Source organism: Pinus tabuliformis, chromosome J (assembly GCF_031772625.1).
Source record: "Pinus tabuliformis cultivar Carrire ecotype Pingquan chromosome J, CPIR1, whole genome shotgun sequence".
In the NCBI taxonomy this organism is placed as follows: domain Eukaryota; kingdom Viridiplantae; phylum Streptophyta; class Pinopsida; order Pinales; family Pinaceae; genus Pinus; species Pinus tabuliformis.
The window spans coordinates 1212112815-1212138441 of NC_142295.1; the positions used below are offsets into that span (position 1 = coordinate 1212112815).

Here is a 25627-nt window from a genome sequence, read left to right on the forward strand (position 1 = left end):
AAATATATAACCATAAATACCAAGATGCAGTAGAAATAAGACTTCATTCCATTAATATCAAATATTAAAATATGCTTACAAATAGAATGGAAATAAGACTAGCTTGGGCGATGGTAGCTTATCTCTGAGAAGAGATGTGGCGGCTACATGCCTCTGAACTATGTTGCAATGAGGCTTAAAGGCCTATTTATTATTGAGAAACAACGGAAAACTTGAAACATCCAAAACCTAACCTAAGGAGATGAAGCGGAAAACTATGGGCTCAGTTTGGGTAAATTCGTACATCAACTTCCCGGGATCATAAATTTGGCATACGATCTCCATTTAAAGCGCACAATACCTTGTTAGAAAGATCTATTCGAGGACTACAACTTTCTAAATGACCAGCTTTGGTAGGCAAGCCATGTTGGTCCCAATTTTGCCAAAAAAATTATCATTTAGGGTCTCAAAACGACTTCGAAAGTTTAGTACTCGAAAAAACTACCAAAAATAGTAAATTGTGCTACAAATAAGGAAACTGAAAAACTAAAAGAAACAATGGTGGGGGTCCAAGTGGAATAGGTGGGTGGCCACCAATATCCACTTGGATCATTCCTCCCCACTTAGGAAGAAATGGTCCACATTGCGTTGAGTTCCTCCATGAGATGAGGAAACTTTTGTTGAACTTGGTCCCTGGTGAGCCACTTGCCCTAGCGAAGGAGTTGGTTTGCTTTGACAAATCTATATAGTTGGATCCTTTGATTTCATGTGTTCTTGATTTGTGTGTCTATGATCTGATCAGTTGTGGCTTGTTCCATGCAATTTGGATTTAACTATGTAGGTGTGAGTTGTTCTACAATGTCTGATGTGTCTAGCAATGGTGGGAAGTACGGTCGAACGTGGTCCACATTAAACATTGGGTTTAGGCCAAGAAATTGGGGAAATTTGAGCTCAAATGGATTATCTCCCATAGCCTTGGTAATGGTGTAAGGACCATATCAAAGTGGTCTTAGTTTCCGATAGGCTAAGGTAAGGCATTCCTTTTGCAAATGCAACAAGGCTTTGTCGCCCACCTGAAACTTGTGTGGCACTCGATGTTGATCATTTCGCTGCTTGTACTTGGCATTTGATTTCTCTAGAATTTCATGGACTTGTTGGCAGATATGTTAGATTTTCTCAATTAAGTTGTTTGTCTTATCGGATTCAGACTAAACATGAGCCGAATCTACTTGAGTAGTTGCAAATGGTATGGCCACATCAATGGGACATAGTGACTGGAATCCCAAGCCCACTTGAAACGGGTTGTGGCCAGTCGAGTTGTGGAGAGCCTAGTTATAGCTATGCTAGACATAGGAAAGGCTCTCATCCCATGTGTGTGGATGCTTTGAGTTGTACATATGCAGAATGTGTACGATAATTCTCTTAACGACCTCTGTCTAGCCATCAGTTTGGGGATGGAATGTTGTGGACTTAGTGAGCTTGGTGTCCAACATCGACTAGAGACTGGACCAAAATGTACTAAGGAACTTGTTGTTCCAATCTGAGATGATAGACTGTGGGATCCCAAAGTGTACCCACACTTGTTAAAATAAGATTTTAGCAGTGGCTTCTGTTGTGATATTCTTCTTACAAACCACCATAATGGCCATCTTCGACAATTTGTTGATGACCACAAAAACACAGTCATTTCCATGCTTAGTAGCAGGAAGGCCCAACATGTAATCCATGGAGATGGATTCCCAAGGTCAACTAGGGGTAGGTAACGAAGTATATAGGCCTTGCTTCTTGATGGTTGGTTTGGAAATGTCGCAAGTAGTGCAGGATATGATGTAATTCATAACATCATGTCAAAGATTCGGCCAACTGAAATACTTCTGTAATACTACCACTGTTTTCTCGACCCCGAAATTCCCAGCAGCCCGACTGTAGTGTGCTTAATTGGCACACTCGCTTGAAGGAACACAAAGATGTCCAAGGTGGCATAAAAAGACATCCTAGAGGTGAAAATCTGGAACTTTTTGACCCTCCAAGAGAGTTTGGTATGTGTGGCGGAATTTTGGGTCGCTTTTGTAGAGAAGTGGCCATTCAGAAGTTTCATGTCCACAAGAGTTGAGCGCAGTGGTTAACGCAATGATCCGTGGTCGGCTGAGGTAGTCTATAACATTATTGGTGTTTCCCTTATTATATTTGATATTCAAATGGAACTGTTGCAGGTATGTGGACCACTTATGATGGCGATCATTCTGCAACTTCCCTTGCATTTGTATGAACTGCAGGGGTCGGTGGACTATGAGGATGGTCGTTTCCTTCCCCAAAATGTAATGCTTCCATTATCGGCAAGCCTACACAATGGAATACATATCTTTGTCATAAGTGGGATACTTTAGGATTGTGTCTGAAAGTGTCTCACTCTAATATGCCATTGGATGCCCCTGTTGCATAAGGATTGCCCCAGTAGCATAGTCAGAGGCATCTGTCTCGATCTCAAATGGTTGTTGCAAGTTTGGTAATGTGAGCATTGGTGCAAAGCATGTTTCAACTTTGTGAATGTCTTTTGTTGATATTTAGACCAAAATAAATTTTCTTTTGCTCCTCCCTTGGTGACTTGACTCAAGGGCCAACTGATATGAGAGAATCCCAACATGAAGCTGCAGTAGAAATTGGCAAGACCCAAAAAGTTGCGGAGCTCCATCAGAGTGATTGGTGCTAGCCAATCCCGAATGACTTGGATCTTGGCTAGATCCACATGCACCCCTCATTCATAAATAATGTATCCTAGATACTGAACCTAGGTCATGCCAAAAGTTCATTTCTCCAAATTGGCACACAAGTTGTGTTGTCGCAGTGTTTGGAGAACCTGTTGGATGTGGTGGAGGTGCTCTTCCCAACTTTGGCTGAAGATCAAGATGTCATTCAAGTATACCACTACAAATGAATTGATGAATGGCCATAAGATGTCATCTGTTAGCCTCATGAAGGTTGTAGGAGCATTCATCAACCCAAAAGGCATAACCAACCATTCGAAAAGGCCCTCCTTGGCTTTGAAGGCAGTCTTCCACAGATTGGAGGGTTCGATTGGTACCTGGTGATATCTGAACTTCAAGTCGATCTTACTAAAATATTTCTCCCCCTTAAGTTGGTCCAGAAGGTCATCAATTCGTGGAATCGGGTAACTATTCCGAACAATGATCTTGTTCAGCACTCGATAGTCAATACAGAGTATCCAATTCCCATCCTTCTTCTATACCAACACGATCGGGCTCCCACAGGGCGATGAACTCGGTCGGATGTGACCTTTCTGTAGCAGTTCCTGAATCTACCTCCTGATTTCGTCATTCTCTAGAATGGAGCGCCGATAGATTGGTCCATTGGGCAACGACACACCTGGGGTCAGATCGATGGAGTGCTTGACTTGATAATGTAGAGGCACCATTGCGGGGGAGGTGAATATGTCCTTGTACTCCTCCATGATCTTGTTCATCTGTTGTTGTCATGCAGAGGGGCCCTGTCTGGAGGTCGTGGCCACCATCTTCTTCTTTCCCTGATGGCGTATCATCAAGAAAACAAATTTCCCAGTTTTGGAAATGAGCTTACTGCATTGTTTTGCAGTAACCAAAGAGATGGTGGTAGGCGGTGCTACCTCCAGTATCTTGTACAACTTATTTCTCAAAGTAACAATAATAGCACGAGGCCTTGACTCATACACAACATGTCGCTTCCACAAGTATGGTTGGCCTAATAATACATCGCAAACATCAAGGGGAGAAACGTCACATAATACCTCATCTGTGAAGGGCTTGATGATGTATGAAAAGCGGCACTACTAGCTCATGTGAAGATCTCGTCCTTGGTGAAGCCACCCGATGGTGTACGATTGTGGGTGTGTTGCGGTCAGTAAGCCCAGTCGCTTCACGACCTCTACGGAAATGAGGTTCTTTTGGTTCCCGTTGTCGACAATGAATTGTAGCAGAGAACCCTTTATCCACATTTGAGAGTGGAAGAGGTGCTCCTCCTCCTCTGGATATTTGGGTTCCTCCTTCTGGATCTTTGTGGTGGAAACGGTGGTGTTGGGAAACACATCAATAATCTACTTCCCTTTGTCATTCCCCTTGTCGGGTTTGACTTAGATTCGGAACATGCATCTGATTCTGAAGCCTTCAATTTGACCGCAAGTGACTGCTTGGCCCAAAACTCACTTGTGTTGTGAGTGGAGCTCTTATGGAACTCACGCCACTTTCCCGTGTCCTTCTTCAGCTTCGTGGTGTTGTTCTTTGCTTACGGATTTGGCAGGATGTCTTGGGTCGCCCCACCTTGGCTTTCTCCTTTGTTCTGCAGTTTGGGGGCACCTTTCCCTTACTTCAGATTTGCAGATCTAAAGTCTTGTTTCTTTTGCTTAAACTTATGCTCAATCTTGACAGTGTATCGGTATGTCGTGCCAAGCGCGGAGATGTCCAAGAACTCCATCTCATCCTAGATGTACCTATGTAGGCATTCGTGGTACTTGAGTACCAAATTTTTCTCAGGATCCTTGATACCCAACTTCGTGCAAAGGATATGAAAAACATTGATAAACTCGGCACATCTTGGTCCCTTCCCTGCTGCAGCATTGTCCACTTTACGTATTTATCCTCATAGCTCCCGATAGGGTAGTACTACTCCTTGAGGGCATCCCGAAACAAGTTCCAAGTGGGTGCGGCTGAAAACAGTGAGGTTGTAATTTCATCCTTCTGCTCATAGTAGGTTTCCCACCAGTCCTTGACGTGGGGGGCGGCTTTGAGAAGAGAAAAAGTAATATTTTCTCGACTGGAAAAATCATGAACAAAAAAATATCCTTCTAGCAAATTTAACCATTTATCTATGGCGTCTGCATCTATTTGGCCCTCAAATATGGGAATTTCAAAGTTTACTTGTACCTTAAAAGGAGTGGAGCCTCTAGAGTGGCTGCTGGATGTGGATGCACCGTTGATGGGCAACCGTTGAAGGATCTGGGCAAAGTTATCCATTGTCGCATTCCTTTGTTTCTTGAGGGCCTCCTCGAGCAATATTTTGATAGGATCTCCTGTGCCCTCGTCTTTCTTTTCTTCCCTCTTGGGCAGTCTTCGGGGTTTGCGAGGCTAATATTGCAAAGGTTTAACCAAATCGAGCCCTAACTCCTTATATCTCAACCTCGTTGGGGACATGCAAAGAAAAACAGAGAAAGAGCAAATCGCTCTAATACCACTGATCCGGATTTAAACAGGAACACAACAAATTACAGATATAACATAAATTCCAAGATGTAGTAGAAATAACACTTCATTTCATTAATATCAATACTAAAATATGCTTTCAAACAAAATGGAAATAAGACTAGCTCAGGTGATGGTAGCTTATCTGTGAGAAGAGATGTGGCGGCTACATGCCTCTGAATTGTGTTACAATGAGGCTCAAAGGCCTATTTGTTATTGAGAAACAATGGAAAACCCTAAAAATCCAAAAACCTAACCCTAGGAGATGAAGTGCCAAACTATGGGCCCCGTTTGGGTAAAATGGTACATCAACTTCCCGGGGTCGTAACTTTGGCATACGATCTCTGTTTAACGCGCACAATACCTCGTTAGAAAGATATATCCGAGGAATACAAATTTTGAATGACCAAAATTGGATGACCCATGTTGGTCCCAGTTTTCCCAAAAAATGTCATGTAGGGTCTCAAAACGGCTCCGGAAGTTCAGGGCCCGAAAACTACCAAAAATAGTAAATTGTGCCACAAATAAGGAAACTAAAAGAAACAATGGTGGGGTTCCAAGTGGAATAGGCAGGTGGCCACCAATATCCACCTGGATCAAGTGTAGATTTGTGGATGACCCAGAACCATGATAAACGAAGATCCGAGGATAGAGATACCCTGTAATACTTGTGACCAATTGTGATACTAACATTGTGCAGCCTAGCAAATGACTTCGATGACAAGGATTTTGTGCGGTTGACCCATAACCATGATGTTGCTTGTTGATGAAGTAGTAGGTGCCTACATAGCATGGGGTGGGAGAGAACGTCTTCAAAGAACCCAAGTTGGATGCTGATATGCTGAAATTGATGAATCTGAAGCAGGTGCCTACTAAAGCGGGGTGGGAGGGCATGTCTCCAAAGGGAACCCACTCTGAATGTTGCTTTAGATTTAAAATGGACATAACTTGGTCAATATAACTTAGAATATTTATTATAACCTATTTTTTGAAACAAAATGACCATTCTACATCTTCCCATGTGTTGGAAATCCTTATTTGGACACTCTGGAATCTCAGATTTGTGCTGCAATTGTTATGTCATCACAAAAGTTTTGAAAAAAATAAAAATAAATAAATAAATAAAAATAGTTGATTTTAAATTAGTGATATCTCCCACATACAAACTCCAATTCGGCCGATTTTTTTTTTTAATTTTGGTAATTTTTACCAAGGAATCCATATATTCTCTTTATTTTTGTAAATTTTTTCCCAAAATTTTTAGATTTGATCTGCAAACTCATCGCCCAAAAAAATTTCCTACAAAAAATGAAAAAGATAAATTATTCTCGCTTTTCCCAAGAAAGTTCTTTGTGGAGATCATAGCACATGCATGAATATTATTCAAGATTTATGCAAAAAATTGAAACTGAAATATTCATCAAACCCTCATTCTCATGGAGTTGTAACCTAAATCTAATACCACTGATCCAGATCTTGGGGGAGGCCCTCAAAATCTAAAAAATTGAAATTGATCTTGGGGGAAAGGCCTCAAGATCTGAAAAATTGAATTGCCAGAAGAAAAAGAGGAGACCACCCAATAAACAAAACCACAAAGGGAATATTTTTATTAAAACAGAAAATAATTATAAAAGCTACATTATGGTGGACAATTTGTCCTTTTACAAAATGTGACTTGTTACTTATAGTCATTTTTTGTTACAATACCATGGGTAAATTCTATGGGTGGATAAATACCATGGGAGAATGAATACCATGGGTTGATGTCACATACAATACCATGGGTGAATGAGTACCATGGGTGGATGCCACTTACAATACCATAGGTGGATGAATACCATGGGTAGATGTCATTTTCTATTCGTATCAGTAGATGAATCTTCTTCCAAAAAACCTTTTAGAACATACAGAGGAAATCAACCACCTAATCCACAACCTCCAAAAATGATCTCTAATGCAGAAACTGATGATGAAGATGAGGAGGAAGCAACATTTTCTGATGATGAATCCCAAGACAAATAACTGAGTTAAATGGAATGTGGGATTTTATTCTTCCTATTTCTGATAGTGAAAATGAATATGAAGCATTCCCTATAGGCACAAGAAATAAAGGTCTAGTTGATCCTATACAACCAATTCAAAAATAGAAACCTTCAACTTCCACTGCTAAAGATAAAGTTGTTGTTAAAAAATCCACTTCCACTCCCCCCCAAGTAATTTCGTCTTCATCCAATTCTCCATCTTCACCCAGAACTTTGGTAGTTTTAGATACCATTGAGTACGATATAGTTGAGGATATGAAAAAAATAAAAGCAAACATTTCCCTTCATGAAGTCACTAAACTCAAACAACAATAGAAATTTTTACTGAAAGAATTGAACGCAGTACCTGGTTCTCCTCTTCTTGTTATTGTGGTATCTAAATCTTCTAACGAAATGGGTAAACCTCCTAGTCATTCATTATCTGATTCATCTGATGCTATTCTGATAGGTGACAAGTCTAATTCACATACTCCTCCTTTTCTTTTGACTTTTGAAATATTTAATAAAAATGTACATAATTTCTTGGTAGATTCAGGGGCTTCTTCGAATATCATGTCGTATTCAGTTTGTCTGAAATTAAACATGTCACCCCAAAAAACTGTAGTTCACATTGTGCAACTTGATAGGACAAAAGTCAAAGTCATAGGAGAAATGAATTCAGTTCTTATTAGATTATCTTCGAATCCTGAAGTTTGTCAAATAATTGATATACTAGTTGTTGATATCCCAGATTTCTACGGTTTAATTCTTAGTAGAGATTGGTCAGAAAAACTACACAGTTATTTTTCCATTGATTGGTCTCACTTATGGCTCCCATTTAATGGAAAGTCGAATCAAATTAGAATCAACTGAGAAAAACACATGAAACATTTGGTAATAGATTTTGAAGGTGAAAATGAGGCAGTAGCATTTAGTAACAACATTCTTGGAAACTACTCTATTGAATCATTTTTTGAGAATTTTAAAGCACAAACGTTGCCATTTCTGAGTAATTCTGTAACTTCTCAAATTGAAAATTTTTCACAGACAAAATTTTCCAGATGTGTAAATATGCTAGAAAAACAATTAGTTAATTCTTTATTTTGGACATTGTATTTTGATGGGTCAAAATCAAGTGATGGTGCAGGAGCATGTTGCATATTGATTAATCATGAAGGTGTGAAGACAATGTTGACTTGCAAATTGGAATTCGAATGCACAAATAATATTGTAAAATATGAGGCATTGGTCCAAGGTATGTACAAAGCAATTAGCCTTGACGTTAAATACCTTCAAGTTTTTGGAGATTTATAAATTTTAATTAAACAAGTAAGAAACATGATGCATTGTATCTCTACGCACTTGAAGCATTATCAGTATTTGGTTCAGTCTCTCACTTCAATTTTTTTAGCGTTTAACATTTCTGCTATTCCTATGATTCAAAATGTCAACGTTGACCTTCTTGCTAATGTTGCATCAAAACTGATCCCATCCGAAAATTACAGTCCCGATAGATTTTTTGTTGAGTTAATATTTAGACCATCCATTCCTGATAATATCACCAATTGGCGGGTTTTAATAATGATGAAGACATTTTAAGCTTCTTAACTTCTGAAAAATCGTACGATGACCAAATAATTGATGAGGATGAACACAATGATAAATTAAAAAAAAAAAATCAATGATAATCCCATACCCAAATCTGTAGTAAAACTTTAGGATCTCTATGATTTAAAAGACAAATTTAAAAGAGTTACAAATTCAAAACTACAGAGTTCAACTTTGAGATTTGAATTAATAAACCTTGAGATAGATCTTAATCCTCGAAACATCAATTTATGACTTGGTCTCTCGTCTAAAGAACGATTATCCTTCATTCATTTGTTAAAAAATATAAGGATATTTACTTGGAGTTACGAAGATCTCAAAACATTTGACACCTCCATCATTAAACACACAATTCTGATGCCATTTAATGATAAACCTATCAAACGAAAATTAAGGAAAATTCATCCAAACTTAGAAAATCAAATCAAACTAGAATTGAATAAACTCTTTAAGCCTAAAATCATTTTTCCTGTTAAGCATTCAAGATGGGTTTCCAACTTGGTACCTGTTAGGAAGAAAATGGTGATATCTGCATTTGTATAGATTATAGGAATCTTAATAAGGCCAGTCAAAAAGATAATTTCTTGCTACCCACTATAGAATAGATTTTACGATCAGTTGCTAGTTGCGAACATATGTCTTTCCTTGATGGTTTCTCAGGATATAATCAAATCATGGTCCACCCAGATGATAGGATAAAGACTACTTTCGGAATTAAATGGGGAACTTATGCCTACCAAAAGATGCCATTTGATTTAATAAACACAAGGGCCACTTTCTAACAGGCCATGGATATAGATTTCAAAGGTCTGTTAAAGAAAACAGTTGTTGTTTATCTGGATGAAATTACTATTTATTCAAAGAAAATAAATAATCATTGGCGAGACTTAAGACAAACTTTTGAACGTTGTAGAAAATATGGGATTTCATTAAATCCAAAAAAAAAAAGAGTTTTTTTTTTTCTTTTTTTCTTTTTTTCACTCTTAGTTAAGGGAAACTTTTAGGATTCATTGTGTTAAAAAATGGAATTTACATTGACCCTGATAGAATAAAAGAAATTTTAGAAATTTCTCCACCATATAACAAAAAAAGCATGCAATCATTTTTTGGAGAGATCAAAAGGTTTGTCCCTGATTTCTCATAAATTATTTTGTCATTACAACAAACGATTAAGAAAGGATGCAGTTTTTAAATGGGGTCATCATGAAAAGAAAACATTTGATTTAATCAAACAGGCAATTATCAATGCTCCTTCTTTAAATACTCTGAATTTATCTGATCATTTCATCTTATATACCTTTTCTCCTTAAACGTCTTATGTCGTTGTTTTGACACAAACGATAATCAAAAAATTGAAGCACCCATCTCTTTTTTCAGTTCAAATTTCAGGGTGCTGAATTGAATTATTCAGAAGTAGAAAACTAAGCATTTGTTGTATATAAATATGTAAAGCATTTTAGACTTTTTGTTTTAAAAACACACACGAAAGTAATAGTCTCATTCCCAACAGTGAGACAATTACTAATGCAGAAAGAATTAGGAGAAAAGAGAGAAAATTGGGTAACATCTCCATAGGAATATGATATTGAAATTAAACCAGCCAAAATTGTTAAAGGGCAAGGTTTTTTCAAGTTGCTTACAGGAGAATCCAACATACCAGTCAAAGGGGACATCTGTAACAATGAACACATTTATGAGGTAAGTGTAATTGATGTGGAGCCCCAATACACTGATTTATTTTTTTATTTGAAAAATGGATATGCTCCTCCCGAACTCAATCATAAAAGAAAAAGAGATTTACGATTAAAAATGATCCATTATGATATTTTTGATAACGTGTTATGTTGGAGAAACTATGATTCCATATTCTTAAGATGCCTTGAAAAGTATGAAGCACAAACAGTTTTGCAGGAACTTCACGATGGACCAATAGGCAGACACTTTGGAAGAGATATTACTACACAAAAATCTTACATGATGGATAATGTTGGCCACTCTTTTCAAAGATACTCACGCGTATGTAAGGAAATGCAAAACATGCGAAACTGCTTCTAGAAGACAACAAAAACCAGCCTTGCCTTTGCAGCCAGTCAACATCGAATAGCCTTTTGAACAATGGGGACTAGATACCATAGGTGAGATCATTCCTCGGTCTTTTAAATATCATAGATATATTCTGACTGCTACATATTACTTCACTAAGTGGGTGGAAGCAATTCCACTAAAGGTAGTCAATTCTAAATCTGTTATTGAATTTATTGATCAATTTATCATTGCAAGATGTGGTTTGCCTTCTACACTTATATTTGATAATGTATCTAATTTTTCGGGTTCCAGTATGATTGAATTTGAAATTAGGAAGGTTTTAAACTCAAATATTCTGCTAATTACTATCCCCAGGGAAATGGTTTGGCAGAATCCACTAGTAAAAATCTTCTTAGAATAATCAAAAGAATTGTTGATCAAAATCAAAGAAACTGACACAAAGCTTTAATATTTGCTCTATGGGTTGATAGGATAACTCAGAAGGCCTCTATAAGCGCTTCTCCATTCAACTTAGTATATGGGAAGGAAACCATCATTTCATCACATTTAGCTTTTCCTTCATTAGCCTTAGTTCAATTTATTGAAAAAATACCTTATTCTTCCTTGCAATTAAGAAATTCACAAATTCTAAAACTAGAAGAAGAAAGGGAAAAGGCCAAACTCACACACACCAAACATCAATAGATGGTGAAAGCTTCTTTTGATGCAATTTTAGTCACACAAAGATCCTTCCAAGTTGGAGATCTAGTTCTCAAGTGGGACAAAGCACACGAAGAAAAGGGGGAGCATACCAAATTTCAGAAGTTAGGGCTTTGTCCATTTCATATTGTTGAACAGATAAGCCCATCTACATTTATACTTCAAAATTTATCAGGAAAGAGAGATTATATTCCTGTAAATGGGGTCATCTTAGAGAAACTATTTTCTTAAAAAAAAGAAAAAAAATAACAAAAAAAAGAAGTAAAATATATCTATATATATATAAGATCTGTAAAAAATCACTTCCATTGTACATCCTGCTGCAATGTATTTTTCATTTACACAGTTTGTTAATAAAAATGTTAAATAATACTCTATTGACTTTTCAAACATCTCTCGAATTTAGTTTTCATTTTGAAGATAGGAATTTTTAAAGTGGTTACCAAAATTAAAAACTAGATAAAAATTATATCTCTGAAATTTTCCATTAAGTTGTGAATCTTTTAAAAACCTTAAAAATTATATCTTTTTACTCTAGTTTCAGTAAAAAAAGGTTATCCTTAAAAAGTAAAGGTTGTCTTACGACTAAAGCACTTTCAACTTGGATTTGTCATCCAAAACTCTTAAGGAGTCAATGATTCTCCCCATCCATTAACAAGAGAATTTTTAGAATGTAATTCTAAAATATAATAAATCTAAAAAGATAATAGGTCTCATCACGAGCTTACTTACCATGATCATAGGGAACTAATTAAACTGACTTTACCATATTGAATACCAAATTAGGCTAATGGCTTATGATTTTTCAATTATAAGATAAGGCTTCTCATCACGAGCCAGCTTGTTCAATATTATTACCAGCGAATGGCATTGTCGTTATCTGGTCAACAAACCAGGACAATGGCTTTTTAGCATCAGTTAAAACAAAATAGAAAAGAAAAGAGAAATAAACTTACCTTTAATTATTGCACTATTAAATGGATGGGACATTTGATTGTTTTTGGTTAAAAGGTAATCTTGTCAAGGGTATGAACGCTTGTTGGCAGCGGTGGCTCTACTTGTGACAAACGAGTACACTACAAACTAAGTCGTAAAAGGCCCCCTACTTTATTTTTATAAACTGATTAATGATTGATACAAGTAAATAGGTATTTTTCATTCACGAAAGGTTTTTTAAAAAGAAATTGCAATTTAATGAGTTTTATAGTCAGAGTAATTTTATTTATCTAAATGTTTCGAAAAGTAGTTTCCACTTCCTAAATTATTTTTACCGAATCTTTGAAGAAATTCGTCATTTATCAGAGATAATTGGTTCTTCCAGTGAATCACCAATTGGTGTACTGTTCAACAACTCTCCATTTTAATATATTATAAATTTCCTATAAAATTTATTATATTAAAATAGGGACACTTCAATTTAAAAAAAAAAAAAAAAAAAAAAACCTTTGATTTTATTTCTTTAAAAAAAAAAAAAAAAAAAATCAATACAAAAAACAAATTGTTAATAAAATCCTATAATCAAAGTTTAATACTTAGGTTTTTTAACTAAAACCCAAGTATTAAACCTTGATTATCGAAATCATTTCCATAAAAAATAAAAAATAAAAAATAAAAATTTTAATAGCTCCTGAGAGTAAAACTATACTTAGGCTTTAAAAACCTTAAGTATTAAAATGGGTTATTTAATTAAAAATTAAAATAAATCGGAGTTTTCAAATTCCCGAAGGTTAAAAACTTTATAACTCCATCATATCCCGCATCGCACATCAACATAATAAAAAGTTCCATAAGGCAAAGACCCTCCGCTAACACCGATTGTGATTTGATAAGACCAAACCTGACAGGGTCGTGAACTTTATAAAATATCGCAGCAGTAGAGATCGCATAAACCATTTCCTAAGTCCCGTGGCCTATCTCTTATGCGATAGCGATAGCTCAGACCCAACGAGAAATTCAATACCAGTCCATAAAATCTCGCATTCGCAGGCTATCGCAAATTCCAAAGGCTAAGCACTCTACCTGTAGAAATTTCACCTGCAGATCAAACTGATATATGCAATGTACTAAAGCATAATACTAAATCTACATCTATCATAAACTTTGTGGAAGCTTAATTGAACATGAGCAACATTAAGCATGAACAGATATAACTGAGAATGAAAAGTAATCAACCATAACACAGAAGATATAACTTGGGGAAAGCACTAGCCTAAAACCCCATCTTTGTATTATCAATCAAGTGGAAATCCTCAACAACATATAGAAAGAATCAGCTCAAAAGCTATCCTGCTGTCTCTGTACTCTGATTGATCAAGCTCATGGACTACCTAGTCCTGAATATATAGGCTACACAAGTCCTCCAAGCTCCTATTTCCTTGCACAGTTTTGATTGGGGTCCAATGTCATAACATGTGTGAATTGGCCACATCATACCTGTTGTAACCTCAGGTCCAACTATGCAATCCATAAGGAATAATATTCCTTCTGCATGCAAGGAATATTCATAAGGAATATCCTATCAACTGATAGTACATTGTCCCTCCATCTGATCTCAATTGGGTCTCTGTCTGAACTGACATGCATGAGTTATCCATGAGTAAATACTCAGTTATCTGAAATACAGTAGTTACATGCATGCAAGCATTAACTAACTGAACTCTCATTAATTTAACAAACTGTTAAATTAATCTAACTGGACTTGACTAAGTTAAACTAAGTCAACTGATCATACTCAATATAGAACTCATCCTTATCTCCTTTAATCAAGGGATAAATTCCTCAATCAAAGGAGAAACTATTGCATGTCCTCACATAGACTTCAAGTTCATAATTCCTTAACTAATTAACTCAAACTGAATTAATTAATTAATTTACAAACTGTTGTTAATATCAAATTTGAATTTTACTTCCTATTTAAGTCTGGGGACTGACTAAAAATAGGAATCCATCCTGAACTGCTAAAAATAGAACTTTTATTTTTAGCACTTCCATTTTTTATTCTCTGTTGTCCAATCCAGCACTGATACCCAAACTGCTATTTTTAGCAGTGCTATTTTTAGCACTTCTATTTTTAGCAATTTCTTGTTGCCATTTTCAACACTACCTTTATCGTTCGCAATATGCAATATTCAAACCGAACCCGACCATAGATTTAAATCCGTTGAATAAAAATTCCGCGTCTGGGATATCGCAAGATCCAGAGCCTTAAGATCAAACCCCACTCCACACCACCGATTACAACTACGATATGATCCATGTCATCTGTGACTTTGTACTCCATGTCATCTGCCATGTCACATCATCATGTCATCATGACATCATTCGTGATGACACTACCACGTCACCTCGGGACTTCACAATCGTAAGTTTTAAAGAGACTCAGTTTATAACAATCCTTCAACTTTGTCAATTTGCAACTGCGATTTGAATTGTGATGTAAAGATCGGACTCGACACATAACTTAAAAGTTATTTATAGCATTTCATGTCCGAGTCCTTCGCAAATTTCATAGTCCTTCTTGTTCCTTTGCCTCTGCTCCAAACGCCGATTGCGATAATACGAAAAGCCTGACTTGTCTCGTAAACATAAACGGATCAAATCTACTCTGCTCGGATCAACGACATAGAAGATTTCGCACCCCCTGCACTCAATTTTAAGTTTCTCAAGGGGGGGGGGGGGGGTTCGAAAAGTGGTTTTTTCGTCCAGCCCTATATTTACGTGTCACTCCTTTGTTCTTTCGAACTCCCCTCTTCACAAACTACTTACCACTTCGAACCCCCTTTGAAAAAACCGTTAAGCCTCCCCTTTTCATCAACATTTGTTTTGCGATTTGTGATATGACCATAAAGTCCGCCTATTTTATCACAAACCTCATTCTGCATTCTTCTCCATGATGCCTGTGTTCAGGATTTATTACGCTCTACATTTTTATCTTGATTTCCTACAAAATGTGATTTCTTTCAAATGAAACTCGCTTATCAATCTCATTTATTTTTTAGTTTATCTATTCATGTTTTTTATGTTCAGGTTCATGACAGAAGAGGACAGGTGTGATGATATGTGACAGTTTTCAAACAGACATACAAATATCCAGATAATCTGATGGAATAAACAAAGTCGATGAAGACAACAAATCACATCCAAAAATTCCTACCAAAAAATTGTTTTCCTTTAAGCGTTATTGAAGGGATCTGTTTAAATGCCCTCAACGCTCTGCACAATATATTCAATTGTTTTTCTGTTATATAAGCTTGCTTGTTGTATGAAATAAAGATCCTAACTTTTATGAAGAAAGGCTTACAAAAGCTCGCACTATTGTACTTTCATACTTTTCTCGATAGAACTGTAACATTGTTTTATGAATTTTCATAAAGAATTTTGAGAAGTTGCATTTCTGTACTCCCGAAATAATCTTTTTGTGAATGACTAAACTACTGTTATTTCTTTTATGAGCTGAGCAACATGCATCTCGTATTTCTATCTCTGTACCTATGTTTGTTCATAAATAAATAGTGAATTTATCTTTTCAGATTGCTTATTACGTGGTATTTAAATAACAATGTTACATGTATTCATTTCTGATCATGCTGCCATTGATATTTTTAAATACATGTTAAGCAATTTGCTTTGATATTTTAAATGTGATATAATTTATACACATTATTTTGATTAACAATTTAATCAAAATAAGCAATTTTCTTTGATTTCTAAATGCGATATGAGTTATACACATTATTTTGATTAACTATTTAATCAAAATAATCATCTTGAAATATTTTCATTTCCATTGGTGTTTGAGCAATCTATATTGTCATTTACTAAGGAAAATCATTATAGATCACATCTAGATAAATGTTAAACAATCTCAAGTTATAAAGTAGATTAATGCATATGTTTTCCATTTGATTCATTGCTACAAATCCATCTATTTCACTCCACTCTAATCATTATACATTCATTCAATCACCTTTCATTGGGAAACCGGTTCCATTATATCTAGTCGGAGCCACTACCTAAATGGAAAAGGAGTTGTCTTAAGGTCCGGACCGGGTGCTCCGTGTTGATGCAACGATTTTCGAGTACTCAACACATTGGTATTAGATCATTTGTATTGGACTTTTTATTCCCTCATTTTAATTAAGCTTGTATTCTTGAATCAATGGTTATCATAACATAATAAATTTATTTTAAAATTTCCAATTGAGAAAAAATAAAAGTTTATTAGTTATTAAATTTTATTTTATTTTAAGTTTCATAATAATTGTTATTTTTTTAATATATTTAGTCCTAAGGATGAATCACATTGGGTGGTTCGAAATGTGTCGACCATATATTTTTTAATATGATTTAACTAAATTTTCATGATCTGGGCAAGGCCCAAACATAACTGCAACATAACTGCTAGACGTTGTCACTATAACATTAAGAGTAGATCCAATAGTCCATAAGCTCCATGAGGGTGGGAGGAGTCTACTATAACACTCCAACATTCAGTAAGCTCCATGATAGTGGGGAGAGTCTACTCCAAAGCCTTATCACAACCAATCAAATATGTCCACCCATGTGATTTGAAAATGGGTGGAGGGAATTACATCCCATTGTACCAACTACTTTGTTGTCCCACATGGAGATGGATAGTTTTAATTTTCATTGGAATAATAATCTGCTCACCAATGAGATATTGTCATCAAAATTGTGTGAATGAATGTCCTATAGAAGAGTTTATTTCCCCACATGTGGCTTCCACCAGAATCCTTCTCATAAAATTTAAATTTAAAATCTCATAAAAATTAATCTCCAAATAAACCAACACATAAACTCCACATAATTTTACTTGTTTGTCGATTATTAAAAAAAAACATAGTTTATTTTCAACATATTTTTTAGTCTGATTGCCCAAAATCTAGCAAGGATTTGTTGTAATCACAAGTTTTAGTTGTGAACTCTTCACACTCTAATTTCCCTAGGGTGCTAAATCCATATATGCAATCAAAAATACATTTTAAACAACAAAATCAATATTTGACCCAAAAAAAATCACTATATTTCAGCCAAAAACTCCAAAACCTAACAACGCCCCAAAAAAATCAGTGATTATTGTATATAATTGTGTTATGTCTCTTGTGTATCATTGCATTCATCCACATATATGTTGAAGTGGACCTCAACACAGGATTACAAGATAAGATCCTCCTCAAGTGGGGGTAAGGAGTATTTTCAACATTAGATTACGAAAATATTGCTTTCAAATGTAGGACTTGTCAACATTCCTGGCACCTTTAGAATGCATGTCCTTCTTCAAAATGGGATTTTTGCACCACGGAGCCGAAGAAAACTAGTCGCGGATGGTGGGATCCAAAGAAAGCAAAAGGATTTAAGAACTCTGCAGGTCAAAAGAATGACAACCTTGGCCAAAGAAGACATTTCCAAACAACTCAACTCCTCCAAACTCAAATCAACCCCCAATGGCACTGCCTCATCCCTTAGTAGGGAGATTATTATGTATTGGAACATTTTTGTGGGTTGTCGATACAACTCAATCAAGGAGGGAAAAAACGAGGTGAGATGTGATCATTAGGCTAGAGTGCACAAAAATCAAATAGCAAACACAAGTTTTTAACACATTCATGCTACTTGTATACATTCAATGACAATGCTTAATATGAGTTTAAATTGACATTAAAATTTCCCTCCAACTAAAACTTTAAATACACTTATTTAATTGTGAGATATTTCTCCTTCAATCAAACCTAATTTTACATCCTCAACTCTTATGGAATATAGAATCCAAACATCTTAAACCATTCCTAATACCACAAAGCACCAAACCTACATCATTTTAAAACAATCAACTTCTAGTATATAAAATCTTGAAATGAATTAATTAAAAATAATTTGCAAATTTTGGAGTTGTATTTAATGTCACTCACATTCAATGTAATAAATCTTAGAAAGACCATGTCAAATGAAAATAGAAAAATTGAAGCATAAAAAAGACTCAAGTCAATTTTGGTGATCTTACTATAGTGAAAAAAAACATATGCTAACTTGTTCAATTAAGTGAAATTTTTAAATTAGATCATGTTACTCTAAAATTTTGATAATGTTTTTCATAATAATCTAAAAAATTGGTTTACAGTTTACTTTAGGACATGCTACATTCACTTTCCTTTTCTTTTAGAGATGTTTCTTTCCTATATGTTATCTAAAAAACTCAACCATATTATTTGGCAAACTGTTTAAAATTAAAATGTGGATAAATACAAGGTAAAAAATATTACAACCTTAAAACCTATAATTACTACAATATCAATTATTTATTTACAATAATAATAAAAATTAACAAATATACACGCCAGTTTATAGTTACTACAATATCAATTATTTATTTACAATAATTAAAAAAATAACAAATATACACACCAGTGCAATGAGTATGCGAATAATATTATTTTGTTAAGCTTAACCTTAAATATTATAATGATGTTTTCACACTCTCAAAAGGGACGTTCCATCAACACTAAGTTGGAACCTTTACATGGAGGAACTATGGGTAGAGAAAAGAGAATTGGTGAATAAATGGCAAGGGAGTTAAGTTTACTCATGTTAAATGGTGATCAAATGATAGAGAAATAGAATCTTTTAATAACACCATAAGGGAAGTGAGTGGATCTGGATAAACTAGGTGCCAATCACAGCTAGGTACGTACTAAAAAGGAAATTACAGGGTAACTCAGAAATCTAAGGGTTAACTATGTTAAAAATGTAACCTAGTACCTATTCAAAAATCAGAAAAAGGAATGAGAAATTACATAAATTCACTGTGAAGTTAATTGAGATTTGATTGGTGCAAACTTCTTGAATAAGAACCAAATTTTTTCACGAAAAGAAACTACAAAGGAAATCAATTTTTACAGCGGAATGAGACAAGCCCAGCACATAGGAAATCATGACTAAATTTAGAGAGGCACAATGCTTATTTCTATTTAACGTATAACATAACACCGAAATTTATGTTAACATAATTCCACCAATAATACTAACGTATTCCATTAACATAAATCCGCAGAAAATTTGGCATGGAAAAAAGAAGAAACCAAATAGGTGTGGAAACTGCATGTCAATTAACAAACCTGGAGTGGGTAGAAAAAAAAAAATACTAATTCGTAATTCAAAGTTCAGTGCAAATATGAGGGAATAAGAACCCAACTGTTCAACAAATCATAGTATAATTACAATTTCCTTTCCAAGATTAATGCTCAAAACTATCAACTTGCAAACTGTGGTAAGAAAAACACCACTCAGATGATCGAAAGGCTTCCACGAGGAAGGATCCCTCCTGATTTGAGGGTAATTTAATCATATGAAGAAGGTTGAACAATACATTTGTATATATGATTCTTCTTAAAAAGCTCAGAAAACATAAACCCTCTTACTCGTCAGCAGAGAAAATTGTGAAACCTGGAACGGGAAAAAAAAGAAATTGTTAGAATGGTTTGGTGTCGTACTAGTTGCCAAACGAGAAGCGGAGGAGCACGAACATGTTCCAGCAAGGAAAGAACCGATTAAAAACCCTATCTCTTTGCAGACCATCTATGTAACTAATGACCATCTATGTAACTAATGAATTATCAATAGAGAAAACAACCCAGAAAGTACCTATGTGATAAGGCATTGTAAACAGTGTGTCGCCAAACCTTGGTGGTTAATTATACCAAAACCAGGTGGAATAACCAAACAGAAGAAGGATAAATCCATTGAAGGGATTAAGAAATCTCAGTTACCTGGTGGAGAGCGCATAAGACCTATTCTGACTCTTTTGGTAAGGGTCTCGCCATCGCTTGGAGGGAAGTGAGAAAACCTGCAAGTGCATAGTGTTAGGAAGGTACCTTAATGTGGTAGTGAGCTACTTGAGAGGTGGCAGACGGTGGCAGACACCGGTAGCCAGCTGAGTGAGAGGTGGCAGCTATATAATAAACTTTGCATGCACCTAAGTTTCATGTTTGTCACCATAATTTTCCAGACTTTGGATAAAATACAAATTGGAAATGGTATATAAAATGACATGGTATATAAAATGACAGAAATTTGGTTAAAATAGTATTGCCACAAATTTCTTGCATCGGGCCACGTGAAGCCTGCAATAAGAGGTACAATGCGTTTTCAGAGGTAAAACTTTGGATAAAATTTAAGTGAACAAAATTGCTACGATTAAACTTTGGTTAAAACACAAGAAAACATAAAAAAAAAACGGTCAACGGATGGATTAATAGGCGGTCCAACGTTCGATCGAACGCTATAGTCCAGGCAGGGACTAATAAGGATGTTTCACTTTTATACAAAATAATTTACTAAATACGTCCAAATTTAAATTAGAAAAATAAAATATTTATAAAATAAATTATAAATTAAAATTAAAATTAAATAAAACAATAATGAGCAATTTTTAATTTAATTTTCATTAACTTTATATAAAACAACGATAACTCATCCAAATCATTTCTCTTTACTGTCTCTCTATAAACCATTGAAATTAAAATTATATAAAATAATTCGGATCTCCACTTCCAAAATCTGAATATTTATCTCCTTATTACATCTTTGTTTTGAAAATAAAAATAGCTATTCTTATTTTATATTTTTTCTATATATATATTAAATTAAATAATAATTTATAAATTTGAAATTTAATTTTAATGGAAATTATTGTATTTAAAAATATTTTACGGTTTAATATAAGATAGATATGTAAGTGTAATGTAAATAAGTAAATAATTTTAGATATAGATTGAATAATAAAAAATAAAAACAAAAGTGATGTCTAAAATGATTGCAAATATTTAAATATTGGCTCAATTAATAATAAAAAGTTTAAACAATAAAAATAATAAAATTCAATTTCTTATATTTTGGTTTATTTATTAACTTATGAATGGGATTTATTAAAATACCAAAACAAAATATTTTATAACAATATGACAAGATTCTTAACAACAAATATTCACTCTCATTCACTTCACTGTGGATAATATTAACTAGTAAAAACTAGAATTTGTTAAAATACAATAGGCCAACACCACGGCTTATCAATACCACATGCCAAAAAAACATAATTTATTTCACAATCGAAATATTTTATAACAATAAGAAAATATTCTTAACCATGATATTCACCCTCACTTTACCATGGATATTATTAACTCATAAATAGGCTTAGTTACAAAATCATGGGCTAATACCATGTCTTATCAATACCACATGTCCAAAAAACTTAACTTATTTCTCAATCAAAATATTTTATACCAATATGACAAGATTCTTAACCTGGATATTCTACCCCACTTTGTCATTGATATTATGAGCTTGTGAGTACACTTTATTACAATACCATGGGCTAATATTATAGTTTATCAATACCACATGCCAAACAATCACTACTTGTTTCACAATAAAAAAACATTTTAATTTAATTTAATTTTAACATTTTTAATTTAAGTTAAAATAAAAAGGTTATAATTACTTTTGAGATATACCTAAATTTTCTAAGAACTACTAAAAATTTTGTAGAAATTAAATTAAGGTTTTAATAAAATTAAAAATCAGAATACTCTTATATTTAAAGTTGTGAAATGTATACAATATCAACATAAATCCATCTTCTAATTACTTCTAATTACTTTAAAGCATATTCATTTTTTTTATTATAGCCAATATTTGTTTTCAATTTAAAATATTATTTTTTATTTTTCATTTTAAAACATTATTTTTTACTTTTTATTTTTATTTTTATTTTAACGGGGACCAAAGACTAACTTATAGGTTTGATATTTTACAATCAATTGAGTTTTTTTAATTTAAATATTTTTTTAAACACAACACAATGAGATCGAATTTAAGGGGGAGGAGAGGAGGAGGAGGAAGATAGTGACATTTGGAGGGCGAATAGAGAAATGAAAGAAAAAAGACAGAGAGATAGAGGTGGAGAAAGAGGGGGTAACAAGGGAGAGGTGGAGAGAGTGAGTGACAAAGGAGAGAGGCGAGAGGAGAGGCAAGAGAGATGGGGAGAGAAGGGTAAGAGAGATAAAGGGAAACACAGAGATGGAGGGGAGAGAGAAAAGCTAAAGAGGGAGATAATAAGAGTTGGAGAGGGAGAGAGATGAGGGAAGAGACAAAAAAAAAAGGTGGGAGAGAAAGGGAGAGAGAGAGAAGAGAGAGCACTCAATAGAGAGGAGAGAGAGATAGTTGGAGGGGAGAGGAAAAAACACCGAGGCAGAAAAGTGGAGAGGGAGGGAATGACAAGGGAGTGAAGGAGAGATAAACGCAAGGGCCAAGAGAGGGAGAAGAGAGAGAGAGTGTGTGTGTATATTTCGGAGGTGACATAAACATAGGGAATAAGAAAGCAACATATACAAGTATAGATATTATGTAGTATTATATAAGATGGAGGGGAGAGAGAGAAGCTAGGGAGGGAGATAATAAGAGTTGGAGAGAGAGAGAGAGGAGGGAAGAGACAAAGGAAGGTGGGAGAGAAAGGGAGAGAGAAGAAAGAGCACTAAATAGAGAGGAGAGAGAGATGGAGTTGGAGGGGAGAGAAAAAAATACTAAAGGAGAAAGGTGGAGAGGGAGGGAATGACAAGGGAGTGAAGGAAAGAGGAGCACAAGGGCCAAGAGAGGGAGAAGAGAGAGAGAGAAAGTGTCAAGAGAGGGAGAAGAGAGAGGGAAAGTGTATGTTTCAGAGGTGACATAAAAAGAGGGAATAAAAAAGCAACATATACAAATATAGATATCATGTAGTATTATATAAGATCCATCTTAAACCTAGAATTATCAAGCGCCGAAAGGGATCAAACCGCTAGAAGTAACCACTTCCTCAAGTTTTACACTCAACAAAAAAAATTACACCTCAACCCATTGGATCCCTCTCAACTCGTGAAAATCATTTCTCTTTATTATCTTTATATTAACTAAAATAAATCTAAACTATGATAACTCGTGCAAATCATTTCTCTTTATTTCTTTATATTAAAGATCTTTATATATTAAAGATCTTTATATGAACATTATATACAGTCATTAATGAATCTTCAATTCCAAAAGAATTATTCTCTCTTCACTCTATTCTTGTTTTGAAAATAAAAATCTAACCATCCTCGTTTTAAAGATTTCGCGATTTGTATTTTCTAAAACTTAAGAGATTAATGACAATTTCTCCATTTTAATTAGGAAACCAAATTGATATTAACTAGGATGACCAATGGTAAAATGTAAAACACATCGATATTAACAAGGTGAACCATGTTACTCTTGTGAAAAACGAAAACGATCCATTTAAACATTTTTAAATTTAAATTGGTTAATATTTCTCAAGTTCAGTTAGGTTCAGGTGGACAATTTTGTGATGGTTGCCTATATGTTTGGCATACAATTTTGAGTTTTGTGATGCTTGCATCAAGAACTAATGAAGAAGTATTGAGGACAACATTTTACAATTTTGAGTTTTGTGATGGTTGCATCAAGAACTAATAAAATATTGAGGACAACACTTCTTTCATTAAGGACAACACTTCTTGAAAGAGAGAGACATGTTAGGTCCCTATAATACTAGTGTAACCCCTTATTGTTACTAATACCACCCTTTATTATATTCAAAATTTAACCATAACCAAGAGAGAGACATATTAGGTCCCTATAATACTAGTGTAACTCCTTGTAACTAATACCACCCCTTATTATATTCAAAATTTAACCATAACCATAACCCATAACCATGATCACAATTTAACTATTTAACAATAATCCATAACAATGTTCGAAGTTTAACCATTTAAAAAAATTAATCGAAATTTAACCATAATCCATAATCGGAGATGCAACTCTCGAAATTTAACCATAATCCATAATCGGAGATGCAACTCTTAATTACCAGTTATGTTCGAAGTTTAACCATTTAACCATAATCGAAATTTAACCATAATCCATAATCGGAGATGCAACTCTTAATTACCAGTTATTGTGACACATAAGTGGGGTTTTGCAGAGTGAACAAGTAAAATGTTGGAGCAAATCCGAAGACGTGTAAACCCATAACCATGATCAAAATTTAACTATTTAACACTAATCCATAACAATGTTCGAAATTTAACCATTTAACCATAATCGAAATTTAACCATAATCCATAATCGGAGATGCAACTCTTAATTACCAGTTATTGTGACACATAAGTGGGGTTTTGCAGAGTGAACAAGTAAAATGTTGGAGCAAATCCGAAGACGTGTAAACCCATAACCATGATCAAAATTTAACTATTTAACAATAATCCATAACAATGTTCGAAATTTAACCATTTAACCATAATCCATAATCGGAGATGCAAGTGGGGTTTTGCAGAGTGAAGTAGTAAAATGTTGGAGCAAATCCGAAGACGTGTAAAACAATGTGTAGGAGTTATATTTACCACGGATTTCAATTTAGAGGCGCCAACCCTTTCTGTCGGCACTTCGGCTGAATGTAAGCACCAGCCTCTAAGCTAATTGCCGTGACTGGTATCGAATCCTCAAGCTTTGAAGGTTGAATGTCTAAAGTTTTTCAATCTATTTTAATTAAAGTTGAATTATGATGTAACTATATCCATTGAATGTCAGTGTAGTTTTGCAATTGCTTTAATTAAAACTAATTATGACATAACCAGCAATATCCATTGAATTTCTGTGTTATTTTAATCTGTTTTAGATAGAGCTAGTAATCGCGTAATTAATGTCAATGTCGTTTTTCATTTTGTCTTGGGTGAATTTCTGTGTTATTTTAATCTGTTTTAGATAAAGCTAGTAATCGCGAAATTAATGTCCGTGTCGTTTTTCATTTTTGTCTTGGGTAAAGCTCGTTATGGTGTAATTTTTGCAAGTGTGGTTTTAATTTTGATTTCATAAAGCTAGCTGGGCGTAATTACGAAAATTCATTGTATTTCCTCTGATAATTTGAAGACTTAGAATGATAGATAACATGCTTTAAATGGAATACTGATTCAAACAATCAGAGGGGTCATCACA

At 34.5% G+C, this 25627-nt stretch overlaps 1 long non-coding RNA gene across 1 annotated transcript; it reads right to left on the reverse strand.

Annotated features, from left to right (window-relative positions):
• Positions 1 to 19881: 19881 nt before the first annotated feature.
• On the reverse strand, positions 19882 to 20451 carry LOC149231499 (uncharacterized). The gene is made up of 2 exons (XR_016247448.1): positions 20365 to 20451; positions 19882 to 20041 (listed from the first exon to the last, which is right to left on the reverse strand). It is a non-coding gene; the product is annotated as an uncharacterized LOC149231499 (long non-coding RNA).
• Positions 20452 to 25627: the final 5176 nt, after the last annotated feature.